Genomic DNA, 9,943 nt, shown 5'->3' with positions numbered 1-9,943 from the left:
TTACTGATATTCCACTTCAATGAAAATGGAAGGGGTGGGACTGAAAGTAGGAAGATATTGCCATGAGCAGTTTATGTTATGCCAGGGTGCAAGCAGGATGGGAAATAGATTCTAATCAACCATACTTATTCATCACAGCACTAGGGACACAAAAATTGCCTGGATATCTCACTGGCACATTTCCATGCTCAGCGATAGAAGTTAACCCCTCACTCCAAAGCATACTTTGTGGTTAATCCATTTTTCCTGGAAAAAAAAAAAACACCAAATTTTCTGTTTAACTTTATTACCGCTATTGTAAATCAGTTCTTTTCAATATGAACTTTTCAGACAGGCTTTTACATATAACCCAAGCACATATTTTTGATAATGGCAAAACATTCCCTCTCTCCTATGGATATAATTGTTGTGGGTATGACAGATTTAAGGAACTCCAGCCAAAGGAAACTCCTGTCCAGGGGTGCAGCAGTGGATTCACCAGCACTCCTAAAGTCTTGCAGGCTCCCATCAAGTTTTAGTAGCCAAGTGGCCTCTCCTGCCACCACGCTACCTACCTGGTAGGACACACAATGAGCAACCATCTAGAGCTGAGAATGCTCTTTAATGACAGCATTGTTTATGCACCTGACAGTCTTATAATTTGAGTTAGGTTAGGGAGTTTCCATGGAGACAAAACATAGCACTAAGAAATAAAGTAGAAAATAGATTTGAAAAGAGGGTCCCAGGCTGTAGACCACTGACAGTCTGGAGTGACTCCAGCACTTGTCACAGCAATGAGAAAAAAAAATCAGTATAAAATAATTCCTTATGAAATCATATCATCCTGTCACATTTCAGAGCTACTTGATTGGTGATGAGTAGTTTGGGCAATAGCAACACAACTTATACCACTGCATAAGCAGCAGCTCCAGACATGTAATAGGCAATGGAGGCAGCACTGCTCAAAGCTCAGCCACAGCCAGTGGGGACTCACAGCCCTTTAATGTCAGATCCACACGTCCTGGAAAACAGCTTTGATCTACAGAGTCAAATGCTGGGATTTCCAACTTCTGCCTGATGAACACTGTCCTGCATGGTACATGAGCTGTGATCTCAGACACCCTGCTGACAGCCTACTGAGAAAGTGGATTTGCTCAGGCTGTGTGTCCCAGAGCACCATAACCCTTTGTACGGAACAGCTGGGCTTTTCTCATCAGAGATCACCCCAAAGCATAAGTGCAAGATGGCTGGTAATCAGCATTGGCCACTTTCATCATTTGCTCTTTCACCATAGAATTCACATCCCAGTCCAACACTCCAGCCAGCCACAGGAAAAGGATCACTGAAATGCACCAGTTAAGAAGCAAATGTTGAATTCTTATTGCCATCATTACAGCCAAAAGCAAGTGAAGAACCATTACCTTTCTTTTCAAACGCACTCACCACCTGAAAACTACTTCCAGGACGAGCTGCACTTTGTTAGGACTAACTTCATTGCAGTCTGCATGGAAAAATGAGAGCTCCAGCCCATTTTTGCTAGAAACACTGTGCCTAAGGCATAAGGAACACAGCATCAGGGCCAGTGAAACTGTGTCTCTCCAGCCCTAAGCAATGTCAGGAGCTGAACAGGCTCCTGCTGCTCCCCAGCTTGCTGAACACAGACACCATACTGGCAGCGTGCAACACTGTGCTGCATTACCAGTCCTGAAGCTAGCTGTAAAAAAAGCTATTTTCAAACGAGCACAGCTCACGGTGGCCTGGAGATTGTGGCTTGACTCTGGAAAGCTGCATAGCCATGGAGTTCTTCAAGTTCTCCTGCATCCTGAACAAAAATGGGGCACAATCTGGCCATTATCCAGGTAGCAAATACAGAACTCAGGAAGTCAGCATGAGATTTTTCTTAGAAGCCCGATAAAGAACAATAAGTTCAAATATGGAGAGAGAAGAAGGTCTTGACTTTGGACTCATTTCAGCTTTGGTAAAATTCTCACCTGAATGGTTACATGTACTGTTTTCTTGCATTTTTCTGAGGAGTTACTGCTCTTTGCGAAAAAAATTCTTATTAAAAAATAACATTGTTAACAGTTTTCAGGAATACCTGTGCAAGACACTACACCCTTAATGTCTGAGCTCTTTGTAACTTGCAGAGACACATGAGCATGGCTCGAATGTGACAAGTCTAAAGGATGAACATTCTTGCAGGAACAGACAAGACTGCTATCCAGAAAACTCAGAGTCATTACTCAGCTCTGCTGAGGTGCTCATCCTATATGTATCATGCCTCAATGGTTTGCATGCCTCAGTTCTCCAATGGTAAGATGAGATGAAATACAGCAAATGTTCCCAGCAGAACTCCCTAAGGCATATTAAGAGGACAGGCCCTTGGGAATAGCCTTCCTTGTGCTCACCCTTGGCCCTTCCCATCCTCTTTGATGTTAAAACCTTCTATCTGGATACAGTATTTAGCATAACAAGGGATGTCACGGTGCTGTAAAATAAGAATAAAAACAATAGTCAAACACATACTTCCAAAGGAAAAAAAAAACCAAAACCAAAAACAAACCACCACATCTCATTAGGTTTCTTCATAAATACCAGTTAACATACTCTACAACAATCCCTGGATTTTCAGTTCTGTCTTGAACTGGAACAGTGTATCCCAGTTTAATACTTTCACTTTTGTTAATGCTACCTGCACCCTCATATACCCCAGCCTGGGCTTCCTCCACAACTCTCCACCTGGACAACCTGTTTCCCATCTTTGGTCCAGGCAGCACTGACAGTCATATGCTGAGGATGATTTACATCATTTACATCAAGTCACACTGAAGGCAGTTCACCACATCTTGACTAACAATTGTCTCCCTTTCAGGAAAAGCAACAGTTATGGCGACGGCAAAGAGGACAGCTCCCTGTTTAGGAACACCACACATAGGCGGTTCAAATCCAAGAACCTTGCATTTCTACAAGGTCAAGGGCCAGCACTGAGCACGCCATGGAGTATCCTATAGTAGCTCACAATATCATATGCTCAAATCATATTTGAACAAGTACTACATCCTTGTTTAAGAGATGTGTGGATTATTGATGGTGTTCAGGAGCCCTGTTAAACTGTCTAGTGGGCCAGCAAGAACATTCAGTAGTTCAAATGCATCAAAATGCAAATAAAGCTTTCTATTTTGAAGTTTGGCCGTTAGAGAAAAGAACCCTGGCAAATATATAATTTTGTGTAATTTCACTTGGATGCTCACTGTAATAGCCGTAGTATTTATGACACTATGAGTCATACCCATACACTCCTCTGATAGCAAAGACACCATTATCCACATTATTTGAAATCAGAGTTCTTATGCAGGACAATATTCTACTAAAGGCAAAGCCTGCTTATTTGCCTTAAACTATAGACTTAGTCTATAAATACGTACTGTTTCTGTACACACATCTGTCAGCCATGAAATGCCTATAAATAAGTGTTATAAGAGAAGAATTGTCAAGATTATGAGAAACACCTTCTAGTAATTCTTGTTTAGATCCTGCCTATAAAATTGAGAATTCAATTAAATTGCCTTCTTATTATGAGCACAGAAGAACACCTGCCACGCAATAATTAAATCATAAAATAAAGCCTCATAGAAAAAAAATACTATGGCACATTCAGAACATGATATTCAGATGCCAGCGTTTATGCAATCAGAAACCAGAAAGCAATGTTATCATATTTATTTTGAATGTAGGGCAGAGTGAGATAAAGCTGTTTTGAGGAACATTTTCAGTAAGTTTGAGAGAAAAGAGATATTTCTCGATTCAGCTCTGGCACATATTCAGCTGCAAACTTGAGAAGTTCCTGCACTGAGGGTCAGCCTCTCTCCTCCCTTCCTCTTCTTCACATCATGTGTAGGAGACCGTGGCTCCTGAGGACGTAACCCCTTGCTGATTGTTGACACAGTTTTCACAGTTACTAGAGACGTTTGTGGGTAAGACACTGCACACAGCTTCTAGGATTTCACACATTTATTCGATGCTGTTAATAATCACACAGTAAACCTGAGCAATAAAATATTTCTTCTGAAAGACTCAATGTCTTGATTTAAGTAACCCTTCAGTAGCCTGGGACTCACAGTCCACCTCAACCACTGCAGTTGCTGTGAAACACTAATCGGTGTTTGGAGAGATGGTGTCGCATATGATATTCAGAGGCATCTAACAGGATGTAGATGCTACATAAATATTATGCAGCTTTTATTTGCTAAATCCACACACAACTTCCCTTTTTAATATCCTTGCTTCCTCGCTTGCAACCACCATCCATATAAAAGTCACTAACTTGGGAAAATGTTTAATCTGGAGATGTTATATTCTATGACAAACCTCAGAGATTTCACGTAAATGAACCGTATCATCCAAATAGTCAACCCTTTGCAGAGCTCTGCCATGAGCAGTAACTGCCCCAAACCCCAGGAAACAGATTACAGAATCTGTGAAGCTTTCCTGATGGCCAAAGAACTGTTAACAAACAGGTAATTTATCCTCAGAAGTCATTAAAAACCTAATGCATTTCCAGAACTACATATACCTCAACACTGCCATTGCAAGGGATTTCTGCATAGCAGTACATCAATGGCTATTATAAAAGACGGGAGCAACAACTCCAGGCAGCAATTTGTCCTTGGGTCTTCATCTTTTCTGGAGTCAGCATCTACATTTGTGCAAGGGGGGGGAAAAAAAAAAAAAAGTGTCACTCTTTTCTTCTATTCCTTCTCCAGTCAAAAGCTATCATCCTGACTAAACTGAACTATCTCAGAAAATTATATCAAGATTTCCAAGCTTGACCTCTCAGCTACCCGTCTTCAAAGAAACTTGTGCCATTACAACATATATCCAGCCCCTTAGGATGCTTTTCGTACTAATAGGAAGTCTAGTGTTCGATTTAAGTATTTTCTCATTTTTCCTCAGTCTGCCAGCAGCAAAAAAAGAAGTCCCTGAGCAATACATAGCAAAAGAAAAAGTTCTGCCTATCTCAGTGTGCAGTTTTCTCACAGAAATCTCAAATAAAACTCAGAGGTGAATACAGCTCTACAATTATAATTCACAAAGTGTTTCCAGTGAGATTTTACTCATCTCTGGGAGATGCAGTCTTCTGCATCAATTTTAGACAACATCGTAAACCCACTTGCAAACTCCCTAGAGGGTTCTGAATTCATCATTGCTTGGGAAAGTGAGGTGGCTGATAATCATCTCCTGATCAAAATTATGTTCTAGAATACATGGCCCAGGACACAGCCTATACACGAAACCAGTGATGCAGCTGTAGAGCGACACTATTTAGAGAGTAAGAAGAGGTTGGGGTTGTTTCTTTTTTTATTACAGATGTACTGAGAGTCTTTCATTCGGATTCTGGATTTAGTTCTTCCTTCAACCACAGCTAATAACCAGATAACAAACAGAACATTAAAGCTACATGACTAGCTAAGCCTGTAAAGCCTTGAAAAGAGAACCTTTGGACAGCACAGTTAGAGGCATGTTGGAAAGCGTTACACAAAAACTTCAGTGTTTGTCTTACAGCTATGGCAGGTCACTTCACCCCTCTTAGCTTCACTCCTCTCAAGAGGGGCTCAGGAAAGTGAAATCTATGAACATTACACAGATAACACGTTGCCGAGATAGGCACAGATACCAGCTCAGCTCTCCATCATGCCATTTTACATCTGCCAGTGTTACAGTCGAAGGATGTTTGTAATGAACCTCACTGGCTATACTGGCCAGGAAGATTCATTCAGCAAAACATGTGCCCACATGCCATGCAACAGGCAACAGACTCAAAGGAAGTGCACAGAGCCACGCGAGACCTGCCACCAGCACCATTAGCTCAGCTGCACGGCATGAACAAGTTTTTTGGTTTGTTTGTTTGGGGTTTTTTGTTGTTTTGTTGGTTGGTTTGGTTGTTTTGGGGGTTTTTGTTTGTTTGTTTTTCCCTCTACAAAATGCCAGTACTGTGGAAGCAATAAGCACTCTGAGAGATTAGTGCAGACATTTTACACCGCTCTGCAAGTCACTACACAAGTCAGATGTCAACGTGCTTAACTTTGCAGTCATCAGTGAAGTATGAACTTGCCTAATATACTGTAAAAACAGTAATATCAAAAATATGTAAACATTAAAGAGCTTTATTTCAAAATTGAAAAAAAAAATAAATCAGGCAGTTAAAGTCTTTGTACCCTCTGCAAGAGCAGTGATACTAAGCAGTCTACTGTAGAAACAATACCCTAAAGTTTGGATAGACTTAAAAGTGTCAGGTTAAAAAAAGAAGTCCAAAATGTGTGATTCCAGTTATGAAACAATAGGAATCCTCCTCAGTTTGCTTATCCATGCCCAGGCTTCTTCTCATGGCCTGGGACAACAGCAGAACTACCTCTCACCCTGACACACACACCTCATCACATGCATTTGCTGGAGAGTTTATGTGGCAGGAGAAAACAAAACAAAACAAACAAACAAAAAAACCCTGTGACCTTTGAAACTGCATTCTCTGAGAAGTGGGGAGAGAGAGAAAATTAGTCACATGAGCCCAAGCAGCCCAAGGAGCAACGGATGGGATTCCCTGTGAGCACACGGATCTTCCTGCTTCAGCAGGGAGGGAGGTAACTTGCCCTCCTGGGTATCTCTTCTCCCAAATTTGCATCTTTGTCACAGCTTCCCCATTTGCTCTTTCCCAACACACAGGGGGTCTCACTGAGGTGCTGCAGGAAGATACAGTATTTTCCCCACCACAGCTGAAAGAAACAGGGTAAAACCATACCTTATCCCCTGCAACTCTTCAGAAAATCATTTGAAAGCCCGAGATGAGCCAGGCTTCTCCAGCCTACTTTGACAGACTAAATCAACACAAAACATACAACACAAGTTGGAGCAATAAAAAGAGAACGATCATAAAATCTACAGCCAGCAGCAGCCAGGGACAAAGTTTAAATCTCCAGTTAATAGCATCTATTGCTTTCAGGACTCACCACAGACTAAAATATTTCCTCTCACCTTGGAAAAAAATATCGCTTCTCAGGCTGAAAAGAGGACCTCATCCAGCACTCCCATGGGCTGACACTGTCAATATAGCAATCTTTTATCATGACTATGCTCTAATCCACATCCCAATACTTAAAACATTTTTCAAATGTACACTTATCTTTTAATATATATAAAGGTGTACTTAAAGTTAGTAAGACTTGTTTGTTCTAATATTTGCACCATGACTAGAAAGCAACTGCACTGCAAGATGGCAGCAGTAACTCCGGTCTAACCAAACTTTGTTTGCAAGTAGCATAAGTTTATCACTTCAGCAAAGGCTTTTATAGTATAGTGTCCACACAGTGAATAACCTTTAGAGAAAGAAAAAGCAGGGGCCATAAACCCTCCGCCAGGTAGAATGGCTTTCTATTACCCTTTGGCATATTTATGATTTTGTTTAACACAAAGTTAGGAGATTTCTTTTTACAACATTTATTTTTATTCAGCTTTTAGGAAGAGTTATCTGCTTTTCTATGCGCGGTATCAGCATTAACAATCATTAAAGTAATATCAGCTCAACATGCCCTCATCAGCCTAGCTTGAAACATGGTCTGGCTTGGCAGCATGATGAGCAGTTGGCTCCCTGTGCTCTCTGTTGTGGTTAGGGGTGTATGCCGCTGGACTGCATTTACATACATTATAGAAGTACAGGTGTCCCTACTGCTAAGATGCCCGTAAAATATTATTTTAAGAACAGAATGAATCAATGCAACCTAAATAAGAGTCTAAGTGTTCTTAAATAATCATGGCATCTTCATTTTGAAGAAAACCAACATTTAAGCATCCAAGGCTTGACTATTATTAAGACTTCTAGGAGAAATACTCTCCAGCTGCAATAGACCATATATTTTACCTAAATTAGCATTACACCTAAGAGCTTTAGCACATATTTTCTTCCCAGGCAGTCCTTATTACTTTGTGACAGTTTCATATCACCCCTAAATAACACTGTCACTAGCTAAATGAATAGAGTGTGTTACACTTGCGAAGGATTTATACAGAACCAAAACATATATCGGTAAGCATATTTCTACCCTCAGTCTCTAGATACAGCTTCTTTTGGCATCAAAGGAATTATGTGCCTTTCTGCTCTGAATTTATAACGAGCTAATTTACATATGCACACACTACCGAGCTCTGGCACGCACAACTTTGCACAAAGTTGGAAACCTCCATCTGGGAAAGGCGCACTGTGTGCTTCACCCTGTTCTGAATATCCCCTAAAGCCACTGCTGGGATCACTTGGCATAGCTCATCCTAGGCACTTCTCTGCTTATGGGAGGAGAGGGGGAAAAAAACAGATAGGAAGAATAATGTCCAATCTTATTCAACAATCCTATGGCCTGCATTGGAGTGGCTAGAGCTGCAGGAACTTATGGACTCACCTATATGAACAGAAGAACCCTTATCCTTGCTAGTGAGGTCAAGCAGTGAAGAGCTGGATACTGAAGGCCAGTCATGTCAATAAAGTGCCTCTGCCTTCCCGCTGGTATTTTATATGTTATGGAAGTTCCAAGGACTTCTCTGGAAATTTTGCAGATGGTAATGAACAAAGCAACAACCACAAAATAAAATATATCACATGAAGAAAATATGACTCTGAAATAAAATAATGCTATCAGTAAAGCAGAGGATAAATCAAACTACAGTAAGTGTGTTAGCTGTTAGAGTAGTGATGGTAAAAGAGGAACCTCACAACTGAAGAACTAGTAATTCAAGGTCTAATGCCTGCAGCATTACTCCTCTGATTTAGCTGCTCAGTGCCCGAGGTAATATATTCTACTTGCTAGTCGGGATATTTTAAAACGCAACTTCAAACCTAGCATTTAAAAAAATTCAAATATATTTCTCTACTTGCTTCACACAGTTCAGACCTTGTTTCAGTTTTAAAGGAATACTGGAGAAGTTTTCAGAAAACAAATAAGCTAGAAATAAAGAATGAACCCCAAAGCAACCACGAAGATGCAGACAGTAAAAATCCACCCAAACCCCCCACACGCACCCTCCTAGAGCCTTGCCTGCCGTAATACACCTCGGTGTTACACCATAGCACAGTCCGCATCCTGGTAACCCTCACTGCCTCCCATGTGCTGTGCATGAAGCCCTGCATCTCCAAATCACTGATGGAGAAGAGCGGCTTGGGGCCAGCCCGTGCTGCCAGTCCCCTGGCCATCGTGTGCATGCTGGTAGCGGTCCTGGGCTGCCCAGCCACAGGCTAAGCAGGACAGATACCTGGAGGTGAGGGATACTGTTTTGGATCTCTCCCTCAGCTATTTGGTCATGATTTTCACAAAAATTTTTGCAACATCACACTTCCAGCTGTGTCGGCTTGTGTTACAGCTGGCCAGAGCTTGAAAGCTGGAGGAATGTGTCAGGCAGCGCGATCATATAAGGGCTCATAACCAGACACAAGGACTTCTCCCTTCACCTTGCCACACTGCAATCATCTCCTCAAGGAGCCTCCGAGGGACAGAAACACAAGAAACTCAATCAGGTGCAAGGAGCCCTGCAGAAGAGCCCCAGGCCTGGCTCAGACACAAGCAGGGCACTGCCACGGCTTTCTGTGCTAAGCAAAGCAACGCTGGGCAAGGAGAGAGCAGCACCTTTGGAGAGAGAAGGTTATGCAAGAAAATTTGCCATCCTGTAAAATTATCCTTTCCTTACCCACACGGTTTTAGGCACTATATCCCCCACTGGGCTATGCTCAAACACATTCACAACACAGTCAGACACACATGATACTGATCGCTGCTGGCAGGATATATTAGAGTTATTATATTCTCACCCTGTTTCTTATATTATTCTCTCAGCATCTGCTATTTGCCACTGTTGGAGACAGGATACCAGGCTGTCAGTAATTGTCATGTCAAGGAAACAAACGGATCGCTCATGAAAAAAAGGTGAA

This window comes from Caloenas nicobarica, chromosome 12 (genome assembly GCF_036013445.1).
Source record: "Caloenas nicobarica isolate bCalNic1 chromosome 12, bCalNic1.hap1, whole genome shotgun sequence".
Classification (NCBI taxonomy): Eukaryota; Metazoa; Chordata; class Aves; order Columbiformes; family Columbidae; genus Caloenas; species Caloenas nicobarica.
The sequence above is the reverse complement of the archived record's forward strand: the minus strand, read 5'-3'. Positions refer to the sequence as shown.